Genomic DNA, 27,079 nt, shown 5'->3' with positions numbered 1-27,079 from the left:
TGCAAATTTGGATTTGTGGGGGCCCGATCCGCGGTTCCTATTTCCCGATCTGTGGATTCGGAAAGGATAGGGTGTGGTGCGGGTCTGTGGAGGTTCGGGCGTGTATCCATCATGGATTGCGAGCGGATCCGAGAGAAGGTGGATGGTTCTGCGGGGCTTTTTTTTGTTTTTGAAAATTTCAAACTATTCTATGAGGAACTACACTTTTCGAAGTCTCCCAAGGTACCCCTTGATGCTCCCTAGACGCTTCCTAGATGCTCCCTAATGGTAATGTTAAATTCTTAAAGTAAAAGTGACATTCTCCTTTATCTTTCATTTCCATCCTTTTACTTAAATTTTTAACATTACCATGAAATGACTCAGGATGTTTGAGAGTGGTTCCAACCTCATCAGACTTCATATGGAGAAAATAGAATTTCATATCTCATTCAAAATTCAACAGACTTAGCAGTTTTCAGGATCAATGGGATTGTGGTGTTTCATTGGATTATATCATGTATGAGGGCATGTGATTGGCATTTAATCAAGAGCAGCAAGACCTATATGTACCCCAGTGTTGGTGTTATTGATTGTTGAACTCCTTTGTCATGACCTTAGCAATTATGTACCCTTCACTCCGTTGTCGCACAGATTGTCACGACAACGCTCAGACCGGGGGCTGTCACCCTGATCCCCGATCTCTCCGTTTAAGCCTGTCTCCCGCGGCTAAGGGGGGTAGACCCTAAGGGATGATGAAGACCAACTGTGGACCAGTTGGGTTGGGAGACACGAGAGAAAACAAGCACTTATTTGATTTTAGTAAGTTAATAGACCAGTGCCTTATGAGATAGATGATTAAATTTTATCAAATGCGAGACAATGCTTAAATGATACTCCAACAAATTAAAACTTCGAAAGATAAAGCTTCGATACATAATCATCCATTTTTAAACGCTAACCAGATATCTCATTTATGCAGCTAATCTTCAAAAATGATCATTCAAGCATGCTAAATCCCATAAAAATGATAAACATTAATTCCATACGTCAAAATTTTAGCTTTAGCAGAAAAGATAAAACATAACAGATTCCTAAGCCAAGACTGAAACTGGGAAAATATTTTCAAAAAAAAATATTTTTTATATTTTTCAAAGAAAATTAAAGACTAAATCAAAAAATCTAAATGAAACTAAACTAAAAGAAACATTTTTATTTTTTATTTTTATTTTTTATTTAAATCAAACAACTAACTAAATCTAAAATCCAAACTCTAAAAAAAGAAACTTTTTATATCTTTTCATGTTTTATATTTTTTATGATTTTTTTTATTTTTAATATTTTTTTATGATTTTAAAATTTTAAATTTAAAATGAAACAAACTTACCATCCAAAATAAAATCTAATTCAAAAAAAAATAACAATTGATTTTTATATTTTCTATAAAGATTCAAAATTTAAAAAAATAAAAATAAAACTAAATTCTAAAACTAACCATTCAATTCTAAAATCCTAAACTAAACTTAAATCTAAATTTAAAATAACCTAAAGACTATACAAAATCTAAACTAAAATCAAAATCTAATTTAATTATAAAGTGAAAGTTTATAAAATCTAATATAAAATCTAACATCTAAACATATAAAATCTAACATCTAAATCTAAACCAAATGAAGCTCATCGTAAAAAAAAAAGAACTACCTACGTTGCCCTAAGCACATAAAGAAAAAATCGAAATTCAAAGCTTAAATCTGAAATCACGCTGCACCCAAAAAAAAGACGACTTCTACCAAGAGACGCAGAACACTGAACGTAGATACTTGCAAATACCTGTCTGTGCACGTTAATACCTGAACGCAGATACCTGGTTGCTGTATTGAAAAAATTTTAACTGTTTTTGTGTGCAGTGCAGGTGAATGTCGATGGAAGTAGTTTACTGAGATTTGAATGAGTACGCAGGGCAACCAACAAGAAAATGGCAGCGTAGGACGAAGGTTCCATAGCTCAGATGGCTGATTTTGATTTGCAGACGTGATTTTTTACTACGTGGAGATGAGAAAAGGATCAGATGCAGGCATATAGGGATGCCACGATTATTTTGATTTGCTTGCAGGCTTTAATTTGAGCACGGGAATGAATGGAACCGCAATAGAAAAGAAATGGGAAGAGGAGGGCGGATTAGGAAGAAGATGCGTTGACAGTAGACTGACAAGAGGGTTTTGCAGGCTGGAAAGTATGCGGGCTTTTCCCTTGTATATATATATGCGTTTTTCTCTTGACTTTCTGGGCCTGAGACCAACGTACACCCTCGGATTTCGCCAGAAAACTTGAAAAAATCTTTTTTGGAGAATATCCCTGCAAAAATGAAACCCCGAATGGCAGAGTACTTGAGATTGCCTGATGAAATCCTAAAAAAAAACTCAAAGCCTTCGCCTGCAACCTGTAATGGGAAAACAAAAACCAGGAATAATATGTGCAGCAAATGAAACTAAAACCCTAGACCCAGCAAGAAATTTACAGTATTTACAAACTGAAAGCTCTTAAGCAGCCAGATTTATCAATAATAACAGTAATATTATCATAACTTAATTTTAATGTAAAGCGCTTCAGAAAACCCTGCATGCATTCATAAAAAATATTTCGAATGATAAGCCCGAGATCAAGAACTGGCTGGGCTCTTTCAGAAAACACGACCCGGGAGTTGGCTGGTTCAGCCGAGAACTTCCCTTAAGCCCCGGTAATCTGAAAAAAGGATTTCCTGCACAGCTTATAATCAACCATTAACATGGAACGAGAAAACAATAGTGAAACCCCGATCAAATGGAGATACCTGCCACTATATTTCAGAATCTAAACTATCATTCAAACCCCAAAGATCAGACAAGATACCTGTGCCTAGATCAATCTTCATTAAGCTATCATTAATGGTTGAAAATAAAATTATGCAGAAAAAATTGAACAATCTTACAGCATTTTCAGAAGAGTAACACCAGCAAGATTTTTTAACTCCAGAGTCTTCTTTATTGCACAAAAAATGACTACAAGAGAGCTTTCTTTAGCACCAGACTCTCAGATCAAATCTGATCTCAAATGACCCCTAGCACCCTATTTAAAGGAAAAATCCCCAATAGCTAGTTCGAGTGATCCATGTCAAACTTATCTCGACTGTCGATGAGGATCAAGATATCTCTTAATCTCATCCGTCGAATTTTTAATGCATTAAAAAATTGAAATTCTGCATTTATTTACTCAAAAATATTATTTTATTATTTTTTAAGTTTTTACTTTATTTTATTATTTTTATTTAATTTTTTATTTATTTTTTTAATTTATTTTATAAATTTTATTATTTTATTATTTTTTTTAATTTTTTAATTTTTAATTTATTTTTTAAAATGGATCCTCGAACTTAGCCTTTGGAAAAATCACCTAGGACCTAGGACTTAGGACTTTTATGAGGGGATTGGAACATTTTCTAACCCTCAAGACACTTTACATCATGACTTTTGCAACTTTACATCTCAAGGCAGAAAACCCATTTGACATAGACCCTCATAAACCACCCAGTTCTGCGACACGACTATAATCTAGCAGATTAACACACTAGGATTCTCCTAAGATTCTAATGACAAAATCCATTCCGGCTTTGGGGTTAGGCTGAAGGAAAACTCTGCTGATCATAGATCGGTGAGACAAAAAACCTTCCGGAACGTAGATTATCACTAGGAAATTAGGTCCACCTAGGCAATTTACATACATGACTCATATCTGCTAAGATTATTTACAATTCACACATGCAGACTGGGTTTACAACATAATATGATCAATTCGACGACGACTGTCGAATGGCACGGACATGTCGATCAAGCGCTATCCCTTTTGCGAAAAAAGGGGGTGTACTGCTATGGGTAGTTGACCGATAGTGGTCAACATCTGGCTCTACTTGGGGACACGTTGCTGCACTGTAGGAACGTGAGAATCCAGAATCTGCATCCACGCAACACACAACAGAAATAAGTAGCGTCCATCCAAAAATCATCATATAACATTAAGCACAGGAAAGATAAAAGCTCTTCATTTATTAACTATCTAGTAACATGGAAAGTAAATCTAATCCTAAAACATAAATGAAAATGCTGAAAAAACAAGGAGTAAGGTTAGAAATACAGGGGACGCCCCATGGCATCAGATGTGTTCAATATAGTGTATACTGAGCATTTGCCTGCTTTTCGGCAAATCTGTCGGCTGCTTGTCGGATATGCCATGTCCAATTCTACATATGGTAGGACTTTTTCCTATCCGAAAATCAAGCTGCTCGCGGCCGTCTGATGCATCAAATCTTCTTCTCATTTTCTTCCTCTGGCGCTTTTTCTTCCTGGCAGGTCGTATCACTGATGGCATGGAACTTTCTGCTTCAAAACTTTCAGATGAAGTATGCGTGACATGTATTTCTTCATTCTGCATCTGCCCTGCAAAGGATTATGTACCAATCTCACAGGTGCCATAAGTTATAACTTGATCTTCAATGACTGGTGGATTAACCGTGTGAGTATCAATCTGATTATTAATTTCCCTTTCATCCAAGAAATTTTCAATGGAACAAAGAACCTCATAAGAAGATGGAGCTTGTTGTAACAGATAAGGAGGCTTCTGGTCTATTGAAATTCCTCGGTTTCTTTCATCTTCCGATTGTTGTTGAAATTTCTGAAACTGTATTTTAATGGCATCCATCTGACTAGAGTGTTCAACCTTTATAGCACTAATTTCCCTGGCATGGTTTTCTTCCATATCTTTTATTACTTTATCGTTCTTTTCCTTTATGGTCATTAAGCAATACTGCATAGAGTTTATCTCTTCCTTATGATTTGCTTGCATGTTTGTCATATTTTCCTCTAAGCCTGATAACTTGCTTTGCATAAAACTAATTTCCGTGTCATGATTAGTTTTCATGGCCTCAATTTCCTTAGCATGCTGATTTTGCATAATTTCCATCTCCTTATTAAGTTTTTCCAGGTGGGTGCATAAAGTTCTCATGTCATTTTCGTAATTAGTTTGATTGACCTCCATATTTTTTACCAGCCGCATTAGTTCTTGTATAATTTGCTTATGATCTTCCTTTTCATTGTCAACATTGTTTTTACAATTTGTCCCTGCTTTTCCACTATCATAGATTTGATCTACAATGGTACAGGTGGATGGCACATTCTGATATGAAGAATTGTCTTGGAATCTTTCATCGATAGCTGGACCTTTTACAAGATTACTTTCATTCTGTTGCACAATTTTAGGGGCACAAGGCGAGCTATCCGGATCACCATATCTATCTTTAAAAGCATCGACAATGTCTTGTAAAGAAGTGACAAAATCTTCAGGACAATTATTAAACCAGTGCAAAGCATCACCCTTTAAAGAATGGACAAATAGACGCATGTTGACATCTTCATGATTATATTGAGGAAGTCTACAATATATGATCATTACACAAGTAAACCTGTTTAAATGCTGTCTAACAGCGACTGAATCACCAATTGAGAACAAAAATAATTTAGAAATGGCCTCTTTTGGAAAATCATGGAGATTATCAGTAAAATGACATGGTTTAAATGAATAATCCATGATGAATAGCTAGGGACCAAATGGATGATAGAACGAGATCTCTGCTCAAGAAAATCAATAGATGAAAGAAGTGGAGTCGCCACTTGAACAATGAATCTAATTCTAGGATCCAAAAATCAACCAACAAGCAGATATGAGAGAGGCTTCTTGTTTGGGAAATGAAAAGAAATGGAGTCGCCACCCAAACAAGAAACGAACTGAAGAGTAAGTGCTGATATGACGAAAGATAAGGCGATAAAAGATCCAAATGATAACCAAAAATGTTGAATCTGCCAGCTCAAATGAGAGATGAGAAAGATGAAATAATGATGAGAAATGAGAAGATGAATGTCGTTGGAACGCCAGGAACAGAAAAACTCTGTCCCTGGCAACGACGCCAAAAAATGTTGTCGCACAGATTGTCACGACAACGTTCAGACCGGGGGCTGTCACCCTGATCCCCGATCTCTTCGTTTAAGCCTGTCTCCCGCGGTAAGGGGGGTAGACCCCAAGGGATGATGAAGACCAATTGTGGACCAGTTGGGTTGGGAGACACAAGAGAAAACAAGCACTTATTTGATTTTAGTAAGTTAATAGACCAGTGCCTTATGAGATAAATGATTAAATTTTATCAAATGGGAGACAATGCTTAAATGATACTCCAGCAAATAAAAACTTCGAAAGATAAAGCTTCGATACATAATCATCCAATTTTAAACGCTAACCAGATATCTCATTTATGCAGCTAATCTTCAAAAATGATCATTCAAGCATGCTAAATCCCATAAAAATGATAAACATTAATTCCATACGTCAAAATTTTAGCCTTAGCAGAAAAGATAAAACATAACAAATTCCTGAGCCAAGACTGAAACTGGCAAAATATTTTCAAAAAGAAATATTTTTTATATTTTTCAAAGAAAATTAAAGACTAAATCAAAAAATCTAAATGAAACTAAACTAAAAGAAACATTTTTATTTTTTATTTAAATCAAACAACTAACTAAATCTAAAATCCAAACTCTAAAAAAAAGAAACTTTTTATATCTTTTCATGTTTTATATTTTTTATGATTTTTTTTTTTTTATTTTTAATAATTATTTTTTTATGATTTTAAAATTTTAAATTTAAAATGAAACAAACTTACCATCCAAAATAAAATCTAATTCAAAAAAAAATAAAATTGATTTTTATATTTTTTATAAAGATTCAAAATTTAAAAAAATAAAAATAAAACTAAATTCTAAAACTAACCATTCAATTCTAAAATCCTAAACTAAACTTAAATCTAAATTTAAAATAACCTAAAGACTATACAAAATCTAAACTAAAATCAGAATCTAATTTAATTATAAAGTGAAAGTTTATAAAATCTAATATAAAATCTAACATCTAAATCTAAACCAAATGAAGCTGATTGTAAAAAAAAATAACTACCTACGTTGCCCTAAGCACATAAAGAAAAAATCGAAATTCAAAACTAAAATCTGAAATCACGCTGCACCCAAAAAAGGACGACTTCTACCTAGAGACGCAGAAAACTTTAAACGCAGATACCTGCAAATACCTGTCTGTGCACGTTAATACCTGAACGCAGATACCTGGCCGCTGTATTGAAAATTTTTTAACTGTTTTTGTGTGCAGTGCAGGTGAATGTCGATGGAAGTAGTTTACTGAGATTTGAATGAGTACGCAGGGCAACCAACAAGAAAATGGCAGCGTAGGACGAAGGTTCCACAGCTCAGATGGCTGATTTTGATTTGCAGACGTGATTTTTTACTGCGTGGAGATGAGAAAAGGATCAAACGCAGGCAGATAGGGATGCCACGATTATTTTGATTTGCTTACAGGCTTTAATTTGAGCGTGGGAATGAATGGAACCGCAACAGAAAAGAAATGGGAAGAGGAGGGCGGATTAGGAAGAAGATGCGTTGACAGTAGACTGACAAGAGGGTTTTGCAGGCTGGAAAGTATGCAGGGTTTTCCCTTGTATATATATATATATATGTGTGTGTGTGTGTGTGTGTGTTTTTCTCTTGACTTTCTAGGCCTGAGACCAACGTACACCCTCGGATTTCGCCAGAAAACTTGAAAAAATCTTCTTTGGAGAATATCCCTGCAAAAATGAAACCCTGAATGGCAGAGTACTTGAGATTGCCTGATGAAATCCTAAAAAAAAAACTCAAAGCCTGTGCCTGCAACCTGCAATGGGAAAACAAAAACCAGGAATAATATGTGCAGCAAATGAAATTAAAACCCTAGACCCAGCAAGAAATTTACAGTATTTACAAACTGAAAGCTCTTAAGCAGCCAGATTTATCAATAATAACAGTAATATTATTAGAATTTAGGTAAAACGCTTTAGAAAACCCTGCATGCATTCATAAAAAATATTTCGAATGATAAGCCCGGGATCAAGAACTGGCTGGGCTCTTTCAGAAAACACAACCCGGGAGTTGGCTGGTTCAGCCGAGAACTTCCCCTAATGCCCGGTAATCCGAAAAAAGGATTTCCTGCACAGCTTACAATCAACCATTAACATGGAAGGAGAAAACAATAGTGAAACCCCGATCAAATGGAGATACCTACCACTATATTTCAGAATCTAAACTATCATTCAAACCCCAAAGATCAGACAAGATACCTGTGCCTAGATCAATCTTCATTAAGCTATCATTAATGGCTAAAAATAAAATTATGCAGAAAAAATTGAACAATCTTACATCATTTTCAGAAGAGTAACACCAACAAGATTTTTTAACCCCAAAGTCTTCTTTATTGCACAAAAAATGACTACAAGAGAGCTTTCTTTAGCATCAGACTCTCAGATCAAATCTGATCTCAAATGACCCCTAGCACTCTATTTAAAGGAAAAATCCCCAATAGCTAGTTCGAGTGATCCATGTCAAACTTATCTCGACCATTGACGAGGATCAAGATATCTCTTAATCTCATCCGTCAAATTTTTAATGCATTAAAAAATTGAAATTCTGCATTTATTTACTGAAAAATATTATTTTATTATTTTTTAAGTTTTTACTTTATTTTATTATTTTTATTTATTTTTTTTAATTTTTTTTATAAATTTTATTATTTTATTATTTTTTAAAATTTTATTTTTTTTTTAATTTTAAATTTTAAATTTATTTTTTTAAATGGATCCTCGAACTTAGCCTTTGGAAAAATCACCTAGGACCTAGGACTTAGGACTTTTATGAGGGGATTAGAACATTTTCTAACCCTCAAGACACTTTACATCATGACTTTTGCAACTTTACATCTCAAGGGGGAAAACCCATTTGACATAGACCCTCATAAACCACCAAGTTCTGCGACACGACTATAATCTAGCAAATTAATACACTAGGATTCTCCTAAGATTCTAATGAAAAAATCCATTCCGACTTTGGGGATAGGCTGAAGGAAAACTCTGCCGATCATAGATCGGTGAGACAAAAAACCTTCCGGAACGTAGATTATCACTAGGAAATTAGGTCCACCTAGGCAATTTACATACATGACTCTAACTGCTAAGATTATTTACAATTCACACATGCAGACTGGGTTTACAACATAATATGATCAAGTCGACGACGACTGTCGAATGGCACGGACATGTCGATCAACCGCTATCCCTTTTGCGAAAAAAGGGGGTGTACTGCTATGGGTAGTTGAACGGTAGTGGTCAACATCTGGCTCTACTTGGGGACACGTTGCTGCACTGTAGGAATGTGAGAATCCAGAATCTGCATCCACGCAACACACAACAGAAATAAGTAGTGTCCATCCAAAAATCATCATATAACATTAAGCACAGGAAAGATAAAAGCTCTTCATTTATTAACTATCTAGTAACATGGAAAGTAAATCTAATCCTAAAACAGAAATGAAAATGCTGAAAAAACAAGGAGTAAGGTTAGAAATATAGGGGACGCCCCATGGCATCAGATGTGTTCAATATAGTGTATACTGAGCATTTTCCTACTTTCAGGCAAATCTGTCGGCTGCTTGTCGGATGTGCCATGTCCAATTCTACATATGGTAGGACTTTTTCCTATCCGAAAATCAAGCTGCTCGCGGCCGTCTGATGCATCAAATCTTCTTCGCATTTTCTTCCTATGGCGCTTTTTCTTCCTGGCAGGTCGTATCACTGATGGCATGGAACTTTCTGCTTCAAAACTTTCAGATGAAGTATGCGTGACATGTATTTCTTCATTCTGCATCTGCCCTGCCAAGGATGATGGACCAATCTCACAGGTGCCATGAGTTATAACTTGATCTTCAATGACTGGTGGATTAACCGTGTGAGTATCAATCTGATTATTAATTTCCCTTTCATCCAGGCAATTTTCAATGGAATGAAGAACCTCATAACAAGATGGAGCTTGCTGTAACAGATAAGGAGGCTTCTGGTCTATTGACATTCCTCGGTTTCTTTCATCTTCCGATTGCTGTTGAAATTTCTGAAACTGTATTTTAATGGCATCCATCTGACTAGAGTGTTCAACCTTTATAGCACTAATTTCCCTGGCATGGTTTTCTTCCATATCTTTTATTACTTTATCGTTCTTTTCCTTTATGGTCATTAAGCAATACTGCATAGATTTTATCTTTTCCTTATGATTTGCTTGCATGTTTGTCATATTTTCCTCTAAGCCTGATAACTTGCTTTGCATAAAACTAATTTTTGTGTCATGATTAGTTTTCATGGCCTCAATTTCCTTAGCATGCTGATTTTGCATAATTTCCATCTCCTTATTAAGTTTTTCCAGGTGGGTGCATAAAGTTCTCATGTCATTAGCGTAATTAGTTTGATTGACCTCCATATTTTTTACCAGCCGCATTAGTTCTTGTATAATTTGCTTCTGATCTTCCTTTTCATTGTCAACATTGTTTTTACAATTTGTCCCTGCTTTTCCACTATCATAGATTTGATCTGCAATGGTACAGGTGGATGGCACATTCTGATATGAAGAATTGTCTTGGAATCTTTCATCGACAGCTGGACCTTTTACAAGATTACTTTCATTCTGTTGCACAATTTTAGGGGCACAAGGCGAGCTATCTGGATCACCATATCTATCTTTAAAAGCATCGACAATGTCTTGTAAAGAAGTGACAGAATCTTTAGGACAATTATTAAACCAGTGCAAAGCATCACCCTTTAAAGAATGGACAAATAGACGCATCTTGACATCTTCATGATTATATTGAGGAAGTCTACAATATATGATCATTACACAAGTAAACCTGTTTAAATGCTGTCTAACAGCGACTGAATCGCCATCTGAGAACAAAAGTAATTTAGAAATGGCCTCTTTCGGAAAATCATGGAGATTATCAGTAAAATGACATGGTTTAAATGAATAATCCATGATGAATAGCTAGGGACCAAATGGATGATAGAACGAGATCTCTGCTCAAGAAAATCAATAGATGAAAGAAGTGGAGTCGCCACTTGAACAATGAATCTAATTCTAGGATCCAAAAATCAACCAACAAGCAGATATGAGAGAGGCTTCTTGTCTGGGAAATGAAAAGAAATGGAGTCGCCACCCAAACAAGAAACGAACTGAAGAGTAAGTGCTGATATGACGAAGATAAGGCGATAAAAGATCCAAATGAGAACCAAAAATGTTGAATCTGCCAGCTCAAATGAGAAATGAGAAAGATGAAAGAATGATGAGAAATGAGAAGATGAATGTCGTTGAAACGCCAGGAACAGAAAAACTCTGTCCCTGGCAACGGCACCAAAAAATGTTGTCGCACAATTGTCACGACAACGTTCAGACCGGGGGCTGTCACCCTGATCCCCGATCTCTTCGTTTAAGCCTGTCTCCCGCGGCTAAGGGGGGTAGACCCTAAGGGATGATGAAGACCAATTGTGAACCAGTTGGGTTGGGAGACACGAGAGAAAACAAGCACTTATTTGATTTTAGTAAGTTAATAGACCAGTGCCTTATGAGATAAATGATTAAATTTTATCAAATGGGAGACAATGCTTAAATGATACTCCAGCAAATTAAAACTTCGAAAGATAAAGCTTCGATACATAATCATCCAATTTTAAACGCTAACCAGATATCTCATTTATGCAGCTAATCTTCAAAAATGATCATTCAAGCATGCTAAATCCCATAAAAATGATAAACATTAATTCCATACGTCAAAATTTTAGCCTTAGCAGAAAAGATAAAACATAACAAATTCCTGAGCCAAGACTGAAACTGGCAAAATATTTTCAAAAAAAAATATTTTTTATATTTTTCAAAGAAAATTAAAGACTAAATCAAAAAATCTAAATGAAACTAAACTAAAAGAAACATTTTTATTTTTTATTTAAATCAAACAACTAACTAAATCTAAAATCCAAACTCTAAGAAGAAGAAACTTTTTATATCTTTTCATGTTTTATATTTTTTATGATTTTTTATTTTTTATTTTTAATAATATATATATATATATATATATATATATTATATGATTTTAAAATTTTAAATTTAAAATGAAACAAACTTACCATCCAAAATAAAATCTAATTCAAAACAAAACAAAAAAAAAAAAATGATTTTTATATTTTTTATAAAGATTCAAAATTTAAAAAAAAAAAAATAAAACTAAATTCTAAAACTAACCATTCAATTCTAAAATCCTAAACTAAACTTAAATCTAAATTTAAAATAACCTAAAGACTATACAAAATCTAAACTAAAATCAAATTCTAATTTAATTATAAAGTGAAAGTTTATAAAATCTAATATAAAATCTAAAATCTAAACATATAAAATCTAACATCTAAATCTAAACCAAATGAAGCTCATCATAAAAAAAAAAGAACTACCTACATTGCCCTAAGCACATAAAGAAAAAATCGAAATTCAAAACTAAAATCTGAAATCACGCTGCACCAAAAAAGAAGACGACTTCTACCTAGAGACGCAGAAAACTTTAAACGCAGATACCTGCAAATACCTGTCTGTGCACGTTAATACCTGAACGCAGATACCTTGCCGCTGTATTGAAAATTTTTTAACTGTTTTTGTGTGCAATGCAGGTGAATGTCGATGGAAGTAGTTTACTGAGATTTGAATGAGTACGCAGGGCAACCAACAAGAAAATGGCAGCGTAGGATGAAGGTTCCACAGCTCAGATGGCTGATTTTGATTTGCAGACGTGATTTTTTACTGCGTGGAGATGAGAAAAGGATCAGACGCAGGCAGATAGGGATGCCACGATTATTTTGATTTGCTTGCAGGCTTTAATTTGAGCGCGGGAATGAATGGAACCGCAACAGAAAAGAATAGGGAAGAGGAGGGCGGATTAGGAAGAAGATGCGTTGACAGTAGACTGACAAGAGGGTTTTGCAGGCTGGAAAGTATGCAGGCCTTTCCCTTGTATATATATATATGTGTTTTTCTCTTGACTTTCTGGGCCTGAGACCAACGTACACCCTCGGATTTCGCCAGAAAACTTGAAAAAATCTTTTTTGGAGAATATCCCTGCAAAAATGAAACCCCGGATGGCAGAGTACTTGAGATTGCCTGATGAAATCCTAAAAAAAAAACTCAAAGCCTGTGCCTGCAACCTGCAATGGGAAAACAAAAACCAGGAATAATATGTGCAGCAAATGAAACTAAAACCCTAGACCCTGCAAGAAATTTATAGTATTTACAAACTGAAAGCTCTTAAGCAGCCAGATTTATCAATAATAACAGTAATATTATCAGAATTTAATTTTAATGTAAAACGCTTCAGAAAACCCTGCATGAATTCATAAAAAATATTTCGAATGATAAGCCCGAGATCAAGAACTGGCTGGGCTCTTTCAGAAAACACAACCCGGGAGTTGGCTGGTTCAGCCGAGAACTTCCCCTAAGGCCCGGTAATCTGAAAAAAGGATTTCCTGCACAACTTACAATCAACCATTAACATGGAAGGAGGAAACAATAGTGAAACTCCGATCAAATGGAGATACCTGCCACTATATTTCAGAATCTAAACTATCATTCAAACCCCAAAGATTAGACAAGATACCTTTGCCTAGATCAATCTTCATTAAGCTATCATTAATGGCTGAAAATAAAATTATGCAGAAAAAATTGAACAATCTTACAGCATTTTCAGAAGAGTAACACCAGCAAGATCTTTTAACCCCAAAGTCTTCTTTATTGCATAAAAAATGACTACAAGAGAGCTTTCTTTAGCACCAGACTCAGATCAAATCTGATCTCAAATGACCCCTAGCACCCTATTTAAAGGAAAAATCCCCAATAGCTAGTTCGAGTGATCCATGTCAAACTTATCTCGATCGTCGATGAGGATCAAGATATCTCTTAATCTCATCCGTCGAATTTTTAATGCATTAAAAAATTGAAATTCTGCATTTATTTACTCAAAAATATTATTTTATTATTTTTTAAGTTTTTACTTTATTTTTTTATTTTTTATTTTTATTTAAATTTTTATTTTTTTTAATTTTTTTTATAAATTTTATTATTTTATTATTTTTTAAAATTTTTATTTTTATTTTTTAATTTATTTTTTAAAATGGATCCTCGAACTTAGCCTTTGGAAAAATCACCTAGGATCTAGGACTTAGGACTTTTATGAGGGGATTAGAACATTTTCTAACCCTCAAGACACTTTACATCATGACTTTTGCAACTTTACATCTCAAGGGGGAAAACCCATTTGACATAGACCTTCATAAACCACCCAGTTCTGCGACACGACTATAATCTAGCAGATTAACACACTAGGATTCTCCTAAGATTCTAATGACAAAATCCATTCCGGATTTGGGGTTAGGCTGAAGGAAAACTCTGCCGATCATAGATCGGTGAGACAAAAAACCTTCCGGAACGTAGATTATTACTAGGAAATTAGGTCCACCTAGGCAATTTGCATACATAACTCATATCTGCTAAGATTATTTACAATTCACACATGCAGATTGGCTTTACAACATAATATGATCAAGTCGACGACGACTGTCGAATGGCACGGACATGTCGATCAAGCGCTATCCCTTTTGCGAAAAAAGGGGGTGTACTGCTATGGGTAGTTGACCGGTAGTGGTCAACACACTCAAGTCAAAATCATTGATCAGGCATGTTAAGCTTTCCCTATAGAATTGAAGTAGAGGCAAAGGCTATATAAGAGAAGAGGAATCTAGATTGTAGATGGTTGATGCTGGAATAATTAATCATTGATGTACAATGGATGCCATATCTATCTTGATTTATGTAAAAATATGCATGTTTTCATGTCTTCTACAACTAATTTGGTATTTTGGATGTTTTTTAATATAAATGCAAAAAAATATAAAAAAATTATATATATATTAGACACTTCCGAGACGCTTCGCTTCCTAGATTTTTGGAAAATGACGCTTCCGCGTCCCCGCTTCCAAAAAACGTCCCCATTTCATCCTCGCTTCATGCAACATTGTTCCGAACTTAAAGGTATGCCTTGTCATTTGGTAATTGAGTTTTGTAGTTTGCTTATCATGGACACTTCTAGGCATGGATTAATGGGGGGATTCGGCGGAAAGAATGGGTTAGGTATGTGCCCTTGTCCCCTAGACCCCTTTTGGATATTAACCTTGCATTCTAGTCCCGTCGGATCTCTTTTACTGACCATTTGGCTCTAAGGATGGTATTTCATTGGAAACCTTGATTTTGGTTGAGTGGTCCCGCTCCCTTATCCGCTTATATTACCCTCTTTCCACTCATTATTACCCCATTCATCATTTCTCCCACATGGGTCCACATAGAGTTAGCTTGCCCCTTCCCCTTGCCCGCACCTTGGGTCATGGCATGGAATGATGCCCGAAGGTTGATGCAACTAAAAATAAAGATAAAAGCATATTTGGCCACATTTAACAGGAAATTGTACCACAAAACGAAAAAGATGGCTGGGTCAAACCAATGTTGCATGACGCGGGGACGTTTTTTGGAAGTGGGGACGCGGAAGCATCATTTTCCAAAAATCTAGGAAGTGAAGCGTCTGCTATATATATATATTTATATTTTTTTTTGCATTTATACTCAAAATAAACATCCCGAATACCAAATTAATTGTAGAAGACATGAAAACATGCATATTTTTGCATAAATCGAGATAGATATGGCATCCATGATTCCGTTGTAGTTACTAGTATGTACATCAATGATTAATTATTCGAGCATCAACCATCTATATTCTAGCAATTACAAACATACATCAAATTTTTAAGCATATTATAAAACATAAAACATTTAAGCATATTATAAAACATAAAACATAGAGCACATTATGATTTACCAAGCAAGTGAGCAACTGTCAACATTTGTCATGTCCAAAATTCAAATAATAATGTTTACAAAATAGGTCACTTGGTCACCGCCAAGACAAAAAGGTTCAAATTCACAAGCCTACAAGTCTAATGATTAATCTATAACAAAAGTAGTAAATTGTGAATATATCTACTAATCTCTCCTCCTTCCACCACGAAGAGAACGTGGCGGCGGGCCTCCACGTGGTGGCAATGAAGAAGATGGTGCTTGTGGAAGTTGTGGCACTGAAACTGATGAAGACGAACCCCTTGCTGTTGGTGTTGAACCATGGAACCTAGGAACCAAGGGACCAGATGGGGGTGGCATCTCAACACGATCATCATCATCCTGGAATCACTCAAAAAATTCATACAAAAAAAACACTAGTTAACAAAAAAAATTAAAAACATGAATTAGAGAAATGCTTTATAAGCAAAATTCATACCACAATGGACATACCTGGATAAGAGCATCCTCTAATTGCTCTAATCGCAACACTCCATCCTCCAAATTGGGCTCCTCTAGATTCCTGTCCCAAATCTTAAGGTCTTTATTAGTCTTTGCATCATCATAGTAATGGGACAACAATCGCAAGTTGTAATGAACATAAACCAAGCTCTCTACTCGTTCTAAACTCAACCTGTTCCTTTTAGCACTGTGGATGAAAGAATAAGAGCTTCAACACCTCTCTGCAGAAGAAGTGTTTACCAGCTGTGATAGCACCCACAATGCCAAAGTCTATAGAAGTGGAGTAGCCCCTCATGCATGTTCCACCACTCACGAGAAGAAAAAGTCTCGATCTCTAATTGCATGCATGCTCCCAAATGGACCAGTGTTAAGCGTATAGTTTCTCAACTGTTTCCATACCATGGCAAACTCCTCCTCATCAGGGACTAATTTACTCAATGCAATCATATATTTTTTGTGAACCTCTTGATCTTGGTGTGGTTTTCTCTTGCTTCCCCCCCCAGGTGTTGGTGTTGAAAGCCATGATGGATGATAGTATTTAGGTATCAAAACATATGTTAATGCATGCAATGGAACATTTAACATTTCCCATCGGTTTTCCACCTCTGCACGAATATAATTGTGCAAGGTGATATCTCTAGGCTCAACAATGTCTTTAATCTGCCCCAACATGCTATCCATTTGCTCATACACGTCCCCTATTATTGGTCGATCTGAATCTCCAAACTTGATCATGTAATAAATTGGTTTGGTGAATTGCAAAACATATTTAACCTGTGACCAAAAGTACATGTCAAGAATAGTGTCCTTGGCTGCAGTAGTACCATCTCTATCAGTGTTAATTTCATCCCATGTTTTAGCACACACCATATTAGTTAAAGCTTGTCTCACCTTCACTAGCTGCCTAAAGGTGAGGTAATAACTGGCAAATCTTGTCTTTGCAAGTTTAAGCAACTGCAACTTGGAGTAAGTGCCATAGAAGTAATTTACCCTTGTATGCCCTGTGATGAATTTAATGAGTTGTTTCCCTCTCCTGTAAAGCTCATTAATCCACCCACATTCTTTATGCTTCACAATATCATGCATCAAAAGGTTCAATATGTGAACCAGGCACCCAGACCAAAAGATGTGTGGATGAGTACGCTCAATAATTTTTCCTGCTGCCTTACAATTTGCTGCATTATCTATGATCACTTGAACCACATTATTCGGACCAACATCTTTGATTGATTGCACTAGGAGATCTACAATGTTTTGGGAAGATGCACTGATGGAGGAGGAGTCATGACATGTAATAAATACTGCACCACTAGCAGAAACACCAAGAACATTTATCAAATGTTGGTTACTAATATTTGTCCACCCATCTGATACAATGGATACCCCACAATCTACCCACTAATTTGTAAAATGTGTCAAAGCTCTTTGAACCATTGCTTTTTCTCTTTCTAATAACACTATTCTAGATTTCTCATAGTTGGGGGACTTGTATCCTTTTGGGGCTTCATTGATGGCCTTTACCATTTCATGCCAATAGGGAGAGCGAAGCACATTGAATGGTACATCGCAAGCACAAAGAAATCGGACTATCTTTCCATCCACATCATCCCTTCCAGCAACATTAAGGAAATCCCCTATTGTTCTTTTACCTCCAGAGTTTCTAGAAGTACCATGAGGAGATGAGCTACCAAATCTAGAGGTTGCACTTGATTCAAAATCAGTTTTTTGTTTCTTCCTTTTTTGTTGTGCAACCTCCTCTATTTGGATCAAGGAAAATTTTAAGGATGGAAAATTTTCTGGAAGTTTAAAAACATTGGCGAATCTCACTAATCCCTAATATGCAAACTATAAATTTTTTAATGATATATTTGCAAAATTATTCAAATTTATAATGATTTTATATATAGTCTCTATATAATGTTGGCGATTTTTAAGATAAAATAATTTTATATTCTAAAATTTGGGCGAATCATCTTTTATAAAAATTGGAAATTGGCGAATCATTTTTTGGAAAAATCATGGAAAATTAGCCCACTGGGCGAACATTAGCCCCTAAAATTTTCCATGATTTGGATGTATTTTCTTCTTTGTTTAGCTGAAATGTTTGGGCAAATTTGTATCCCCACAACACCCTTTTTGTCATCACTGTCCATCACCCCACAAAGATGCCTCCTCACACAGGTATATGAACCACTAAATGGTTTTCCTCCATGACAACCATGAGGGCACAAAAATTTGTAGCTTCCAGCACCATTTCCCCCTTCAAGTTTGGTCACATAGTTCCACATGGGTGTTAATGCAGCTTTCCCCTCTAGTGTTTTAGTTTCCCCTTCAGGTTCAACTTCATCCCCTTTCTCTTCAAACCCTTCCTCCTCATCATACATTGGGTCACTCATATTGGGACCACTATCCTTTTGTGCTTCTTCCCTTCTATTTCTACTCCCCCTTGCCATCATTAAAACCAAAAGTGGAATGATACATAGAAGCCAAAAGAACACCATCTTGGAATATGGATAGAGGTGGTGGACAACCTGCAATTAAATGAGCAAGTAGAAACAATGGGAAAGAGTAGGAGAGGGAGGAGAAAAATACAAAGCAAATGACAAAAAAATAAGGGAGTTTGGGGTTTTCACTTACTTTTCAGCTCTTGTAGATGGAAGTTCTCCAAGCTCCTCCTCCTTCACTCCTCCAAGCTCTCCTCTCTTCTCTTCTCCTTTCTTCTTTTCTCTTATCCTCTCTTCTCTTCTCCAAGCTCTCATAAACTCAAAGTGGGGGGTTAAATCCCTTCATTCCTCACCCTAACCCAAGGTGGACCCGCCCCCAACAAAGCAAAATGCCAAAAATTAAAAAATAAAATAAAAAAAACAACGCTTTATTTGGCCGCGCGATGGAAACGGAGGAAGCTGTACGGAATCACTCGCGATCCGTACGCTTCGTACTCCGAAGCATGACGCTTCGTATGGTTGAAATGTCGTACGAAGCACGTTTTGGTCACAAGCTTCCAAAATTTCCAGGAAGCATGTTTATCAGCCCGAAACGAATTTCAGTTTTTCTGAAACGCGCTTCATTTCGATGCTTTCCCCACGCATCCGTACAGATCGTGGATTGGGGTTTTGATCCGGAGGGGACGTTTTCTGCAACAATGGGACAAACACATTTAGCACGTGAGCAAAAACCAATATATGAGCTCTACACCATCATCGTAGCCATCACCTTGGTTCCTACAGGTTTTATGAACCTCCTTCATTATATAGGAACCCATGGTTGTCCCAACCCTTGGTGGGCAATGAATCGATCTACCTTAAAAGGGGGTATTCACTACTATATCTTATACGTCATGCTCTTACCCCTTGAGCCCCGAGCAGTTAATCAAAGAAAATCATAAAAAGGCAAAAGGCATATAAAGAAGGGTGGAAAAATCAAGGTCGGGGCACGTCATGTACCACGATTGCTCCCTCCTATAAATTATAAACTCAAGTGTGGGCTTCCCTCTTATTAGCTACCCTTATACCCCAGCATGTGACCTAGGGCTGCCCCTTCTCACCCCCTACTTCATTCACCTATCTGTCACATGCCACCACCTTTTGAAGGATGTACCTCGAAGATATTATCCCCTTTAGAAGTAGAAACCACCTAATAGGATTCTTGGTTAACCCTATTTGGAGTTTAGGAGACATTGGGACATCCCGAAGCCCATTATGGAAGGGCATACCATTATGAAGTTCCCACCTATGGTCCATGATTGGTAAGCTCATTTACTCAATTTCTCTAATGACTTATTGTACTGGAAGGCTAGGGGACACATTGGATCTTATGCAGGATTGCAGATGGTCTCCATCTTGGGTTTGGTCTCCCTATACGGGGTCCTAATCCTCCAGATGGCTACATTGGCACATGTAGGGTGTTCATTGAGAGCCATGGGCCTCCACAGTAGCAGAAAACACTCCATGGATCCCCATAGCCATTCAGAGATTTCTTGTGGTTCACTTATTGGACGAGGAAGATGCACTTGATCCATCATTCCCAGTTAGCCCCAGATTTGCACCATACACTTGGAAGATGATCCAGTACTTGCAAGACGATGTGGCATCACCTACACCATCATCCTATCCCTAAAAGATGATCTACAGGCATCTTCGATTTGTTTGGAGATGCATGAGGATACTTGTGTGCCCCCACATGTAATTTGGAGCACCACAGGTTATTACAAGTGGCCAACCCCTTGTCCACTTCTTTTGAGGGTCCTACTCTTCATTATGGTAAACATGGACCTCATTAGGCCTCTTAGAGGGCCCTACAACATGCATAGATTATTATTTGACTTCTTGAGAGGCTTATTCTTTCATTTATGAGCTAATTTGGTGGGCTTGTCACCAAAAGTTGAATTATTATAATATTATTTTATTTTTGGGGCTTATGTAGGCAAAGGAGGCTAATTCGAAGTCCTCATTAGTGTATCAAGTGAGATGAGTTCATTTGCTCATCATCACTTGGATTGGATCTTTTCTCTCTCTTGAAAATTTCGCACTTTTTCTAGTGGATGAATTGGAGCTTTATGGATGAATTTCGATGTGTGGATATTGGTCTATCTTATCTTGGACCTTCTCTTTTGTCAATTGTGGATGGTTGGATATATTCTGTTACATGTAAGTACATTCTTTTAATGTTATTCTTGTTTTACATTGTCATATACATTGGATTGGGATTTTTCGCTATTTTTAGGGCTAATTGTTGCATGCATTTATTGCTTTAAATTGTGGAATTTTGTCTCTATTATAGCATCTCTCGATGTATTGGCCATGTAGTGTGAACAAAATCTCTTAGGGGTAATTCTATCAACGAATTGGCCTTGAGAAGCCATCTCCTTTGTACATCGAAGTATAAACGCTACAAGATTGCTTCTCTTTGACCTAGAAGGCTAGCGAAGTAGTCTTGAGGTCTCCATGACCAAGAACCAAAGGCCCTCACTCATATTCATCATAGAATCCATTCTCCCAAGACTAAGGCACTGATCTACCAAGAGGTGGCCACCTTAAATCACATCTTTTTCACCTTTTCCCAAGTCTAGCCAAGTTGGGTGACCTAAGGCGTCATTTTCCTGACAAACTATCCCTCCAAAAAGTTTGATCTCCTAGAGTCTTCTGCGTTGGTGTCTCCTCAAGGCCTCCAATTTTGAAGCCAGGTGGAGTTGGGAGGAAAGCCAGGCCCTAGCTCCGAGATCAAACTTTGCCCTATCATCCCCAAGGCACCTCATAGGATCAATTCAACACGTTCAAGTGAAAATTATTTATTTGATCATTTTCCCCACCTTGTCCAGAGTAAGAACATCATTGGTTGCCATACTCTTTCCTCCTACCCTAGACTGGGTCCACTTGATCCTATGTGGTCTCGTTCCTTTGAAAAGACAATTCTTCAAGAACCGTCTGGGATACCAATTTCTACAAAGATTTTAGGGATTGGGAAACTCCTTCACAAGTCATATCCCATAAACCTAACCCTCAAATCCTCCCTTCCTTTTCTTAGAATACATTGTACCTTGCTTAGAAAGCAAGCAATCTCTATTCTTCAACCTCTTTTGGAAAGGATTGTTTGGGTCACTCCATATCCACTTGTTGATTTATCCTTCATTTGTGATTCCATATATACTGGGTCTTCTCCCATCGGTGAAAGTCTGTAAATAGAAGGGAGCCTTAGCTGGTGGGCTAAGTCTCCGTTTGTTGCCCTTGGTCTAGCATTTTCCCTTTAGGGATCCTCTGCTAGTTTGAGCGGTAACATTTTGGCGCCGTTGCCGAAAAGGAAGTAGGTCTACCTACCTAGTGAATCATTGAGGTATTGATTCATTGACAACATTTATAGAATATTCCTATGGTGACTCCACTCATTGTCCAATCCCTAGTTTAGTTGAAGGTGAAAACATTCCTCCTTTAACTAGGGTTGCTACAAAAAGGGGAGAGTGAAATCCATTGCCTGTTGGAACCGCTCTTCTCCTTGAATTTGAGAAGCTTAGTGATCCATCTCCAAAGATGCCATCTAGTTCAAGCATTGACTCCGAAAAGGATTAACCTAAGATGACCAAGAGTAAAAGACACTTGGTTAGGGGCTTTGCCCCTTTGAAGTTGAGTAATGATCCCAATCCACTAATAGAAAAATATAACCGATGGTTACCCAAATTCAAAGGGGACGCTACTTGGGCTGCCCATGGTTTTATTGAAGAATTTTACTAGCAAATGTCCCCTAGAATGATATTTGATGAAGATAGGCTCATGATGCTTTTTTCCTTATCAATTGAGGGACAAGCAAGAGATTGGTACCTTAGCCTTCCCCCTGCATGCATAAAAGTCTCTGATGAATTTGAAGACCTATTCATGAAAAGGTGGTCATGCAATGCCCAAGGGACCTTCAACATTGAAAAATTCTACCAAATAACCAAGGGAAGGGAAGATGTGCGAGAGTTCATTCAAAAGTTTGATAGGGTAGTCAAAGATATACCTGATCATTTGAAGCCATCTGAAGCCAACATCCTTGATAAATTCATAAAGGCAGTGAGTGGCCACCTCATCTGAAATGAGGGTTTAACATTTTGTTAGACTTACATGAACCTCCCACTCCAAAGCTTAACAAATATATGATCTAGCTTATGTTGACAATTGCAGAATTAAGTACTTGAAATAGGTGTATATCTTTGTTTTAATTGTTTAAGTGCTTATTTGTTCATGCTGATATTAAACACATATAACAGTAAATGCAGCAAATAGGCAACCACACATAACAACAATATAATCTAGGAGTTCACCCTAATATCATGGGCTACGTCTCCTTGAGCTCTTGTCAACTTGACTTGGCTCTTTGGGATTATGGTAAAGCTTCTTTTACAAGTTCCACACTTAACTCCAAAGGTTACTGAACTAAACCAATGGGCTTAGAATACCATCTATATCCCTGGCTGTCCTCACTCTGCAAACAGATCTAAGCTTCCTTGGACTTGATTCCTTCAATCAATGCTCTAAGTTGTCTTGAGCTTCTTGATGGCACTAACTCCCTCAGAATTCTTCAACTGTCTCTGGAACTTCTTCTTCTGTCTCCAACACATATCAGACACCTACAACAGACTAATCATTTGATCATTTGCTGCCTGAAACTTCCCTGTAGCTTCTTGGCCCTTAGAAGTCTTCAGATGCTTCTGCAAATCCCTGCAATGGATTCAGAAGGTCCTTTATAGTCAGAATTGACTATTGGATCACTAAGAATGAACACTGGTAGCTCCTACAACTGCCTCCAACCCCTAGTGGCTTCTGAGCTCCAAATCAATCTTCCTGGATGAAATTATCCATGAAGATGACTTCTTCAACTTCTCTGGATTATTCCATCGGCTTCAGAAGGCTCTAATTAGTCTAGCGAGCCTCTTGTTCCACTCTCTTAGAGTTTTTCTAACTCTCGGGCTCTGCCTCTGTCTCTCATGCTTTGCCTCTGTTTCCTCTGGACTCTCCCTGTAAAACTACTCTTTGAGTGCTTTTATGCTATATCTTCACTGATATTGGCGACTGCACCTAACTCCAACTAAACTTAGCATATCCGCTAAACTTTAGCCGCTTTGCCAGGCTGAACGTCAGAGGTAGCCGTTAGCATTACCATAACTATTGGGCGCACATATGTGCGGTATAATTCTGATGGTTAGGGATAAACACTCCATAGAGCTTGCGATCGGGTTAATTCTGAACCGTCAATCTATCTTGTCCATCCAATGGCTGTTGCGTCGTCCGCTGGCCAACTTGCCCGGACGATCTCCGCCGTTGATGTGACCCCGCTCAATCCAACGAACGTCGCACAATCTTGTGTAGATTTCATGCACGAACGATATCTAACCGAGGGCGCGCGAGAAAAGGAGTTTTGCTCTGCTATGTGTTGACCGCTGAGTGGAATCGCGTGCTTTTGGTATATTACTGCTTCCATGTTAAATTGGAAACTAGGGCCAAACTCCATGTGAGTCAGCTTATTTATGGCAGCTGATAATTTTATTGGATCCCTCTCGTCGAGAGGTGTAGGATTGATCCAAAGATCATCCGATTCCGATAAGTATTTATGGAGATATGAATTTATTTTGTTTATGTAATTATTATCAAGCCGACCAGCAACGGCTTAGAAGCCCAAAAGACATGGCTATTCATCACCTACGTTTTAGTATAAATTGAAGAGGACTTGAGGTCATTTGGGCATGCACATTCTTCATGTGCTCTCCTCTCCACGTCTTGGGTTTTTGGAGGAGAGACACTAATGAAGGATGCCCTAAGATGATGCCCTAATGGAGAACGTTGTCATAACAACGCAGGATTTGGCAGCGTGGTTTAAGGATCTATATGCAGTCGTGAAGGAATAAAATACATTGCTCATCAAGACCTAGCCGCAGTCAATAACCATATCACGCAGGCCCTAGATCTGGCAGCGTAGTTTAAGAGATACGTGGATATATGTATACGCAATCATTCTGGCAGCGCAGTGGAGACATATATGTACGCATAAACAGAAGTCATAATCCCGCAGACATTGAAGACATCCACGCCGTTCCTATACGTTGAGCACGCAGATTATACGCTGGAATGAAGGACCTTATCCACGCAGTCCATACGCTGTAATGAAGGCTATATATATGCACAGTATGGTAACCTTATCCACGCAGATTATACGCTGGAATGAAGGACCTTATCCACGCAGTCCATACGCTGTAATGAAGGCTATATATATGCACAGTATGGTAACCTTATCCACGCAGATTATACGCTGGAATGAAGGACCTTATCCACGCAGTTCATACGTTGTCATAAAGGCAATATATACGCGCAGCATGATAACATTATACACTGTCCATGGAAACCTTTATACAAAGTTAATGAAGCCGCAGTAAAAACCTATGTGCAGTCATGGAGACAGTCATACGAACTCGGATACTTCTGATGTTTTGAAGAGTAGTTACAAGATAAATGTCGAAACTCTATCCACTATAATAATCATACCGTTAAGGGAATGAAGTAGCATTGGAGCCGCAGTCATGTTAATGAAGCCGCAATAAGGGTAACGATGAAGCTGCAGTCATAGAAATGAAGCCGCAGTAAGGACAATGAAGCTGCAGTCAAAGGAAATGAATCCACATTTCTATATGGGATAAATCTAGGGTTATGTTGTGTCCTCGAATATAAGGAGCAGAAAAAATCTAGGTCAGCCTCCTCTCGGCATACCTATAATAAAAATGATGCCCTCAGATGGATATAAAAGATAAGTCAGTGTGTGATCTACTACTGCCTTCACTATGACATACTTGTAGCAGCCTCAACAAGATGTATTGCAGAGTCATGGAAGAAGTTTCCATCATAGCAAAGATTCTTGACATACACAAAGAAGGAGACTATATCATCACAACATGAAGCAGTCTCATCATACTTCAAGGAACAATGATAATGATCATAGTCTAGATCATGACTGAAATTGATCATACATAGATGTGATCTCATAGTCTCGGAAGAACTCAGTGCAGCATGATGTGTGGGCAGCATGAAGCATAATGATGTGTGAGAAGCATGAAGCAACATGGACATGGGCAGCATGAGATCATGGAAATGAAGGGCAGCATGATGATGGATAAGATCATGGACATGAGCAACGTAGTATGGTGCAGTATGAGTGGGACAGCAAGAGGACTAGATGCAGCATGATGATAGGTATCAGTTGAAGCAGAACGTCTTCAACTGATCTCATTGTTATAGAAGATGATCTATGCTTAGATCTAGACAAGTCAAAGTGTTGACTTCTGTTGTAATTGTACTCTCTCTCTCTCTCTCTCTTTCTCTGCTGAACTTTGAAGATAAAAGAAGATTTGATCAAAGGGTTTCCCCACACATTGTGGGGTTTGTCCCTGGTTCGCGCCATATCTTGTGTCCTCTTGCCTTGGCTTGTCTTCTGCGTTTTATATTTATGTTCTATCTACAATTTATCATAATGCTGATGTGATTGCTAACTGTGAAAATCTAAATAAATTGCTCTAGCATAGAACATACCAAAAAATAACATGGTATCAGAGCTGAGGTGAAGACAATGCCGAAGCAGGAGTGAAAGAGCAATCACCGAAGATAGTTGGGACAAGACAGAAGGATCAATGGGTTCCTCATAATTCACCTAGGGTGAAGTCAAAGAAGAGAATGTTATCAGAATGGCGCAGCGGAAGATTCTGATGGTCCATCTTAGAATCACTTCATTGGGAAGTTCGGATCTAAGGGTGGAAGGAAAGGCGGATGCCTTGTTGAAATAAGTTTGGCCGTTATGCAAAGGAGTGTCCGAATGGCGGAGACACATCTCTTGATGAAGATAACAATCATTCCTGGGACATCTTCAATGATCAAAAGAATGACTGGTAATGCAGGTCATCAAGGAAATGGTTGACTCTTCCACGAAAGCAAGGAACCCCAAAATCTCTTTTATGTACCTGATCGAACTTGATGTCCATCTCGGAAATGGGAGTCAAAGGTTACAGGGTAGCACTTATCGATGGAAAGGTACGTGTTTGAACATATATCTTTTAAAGATGTTTTTGAGTTCAGGGTTGTATCAAGTTGCAGGAAGTCCACTGGGGACCATGTCCATTGACCCAGCACCGGAGGTCTATGAGTCAGATGGTGACTTGGATGCCTGAATTCAAAAAGAAGCATGAAGGTACATATCTGAAAAGTACCGAAGGA

The 27,079-nt window shown here is 37.5% G+C and overlaps 1 protein-coding gene across 1 annotated transcript in view; it reads left to right on the top strand.

The window, feature by feature from the left end:
* The window catches only part of LOC149219050 (anaphase-promoting complex subunit 2-like), a 443,635-nt gene that overhangs the window by 214,539 nt on the left and 202,017 nt on the right, over window positions 1-27,079 (top strand). The gene's annotated exons all lie outside the window — the stretch shown is intronic.

This window comes from Pinus tabuliformis, chromosome Q (assembly GCF_031772625.1).
Source record: "Pinus tabuliformis cultivar Carrire ecotype Pingquan chromosome Q, CPIR1, whole genome shotgun sequence".
Classification (NCBI taxonomy): domain Eukaryota; kingdom Viridiplantae; phylum Streptophyta; class Pinopsida; order Pinales; family Pinaceae; genus Pinus; species Pinus tabuliformis.
Note: the sequence above shows the minus strand (reverse complement) of the source record. Positions and strands in the feature narration are given on the sequence as shown.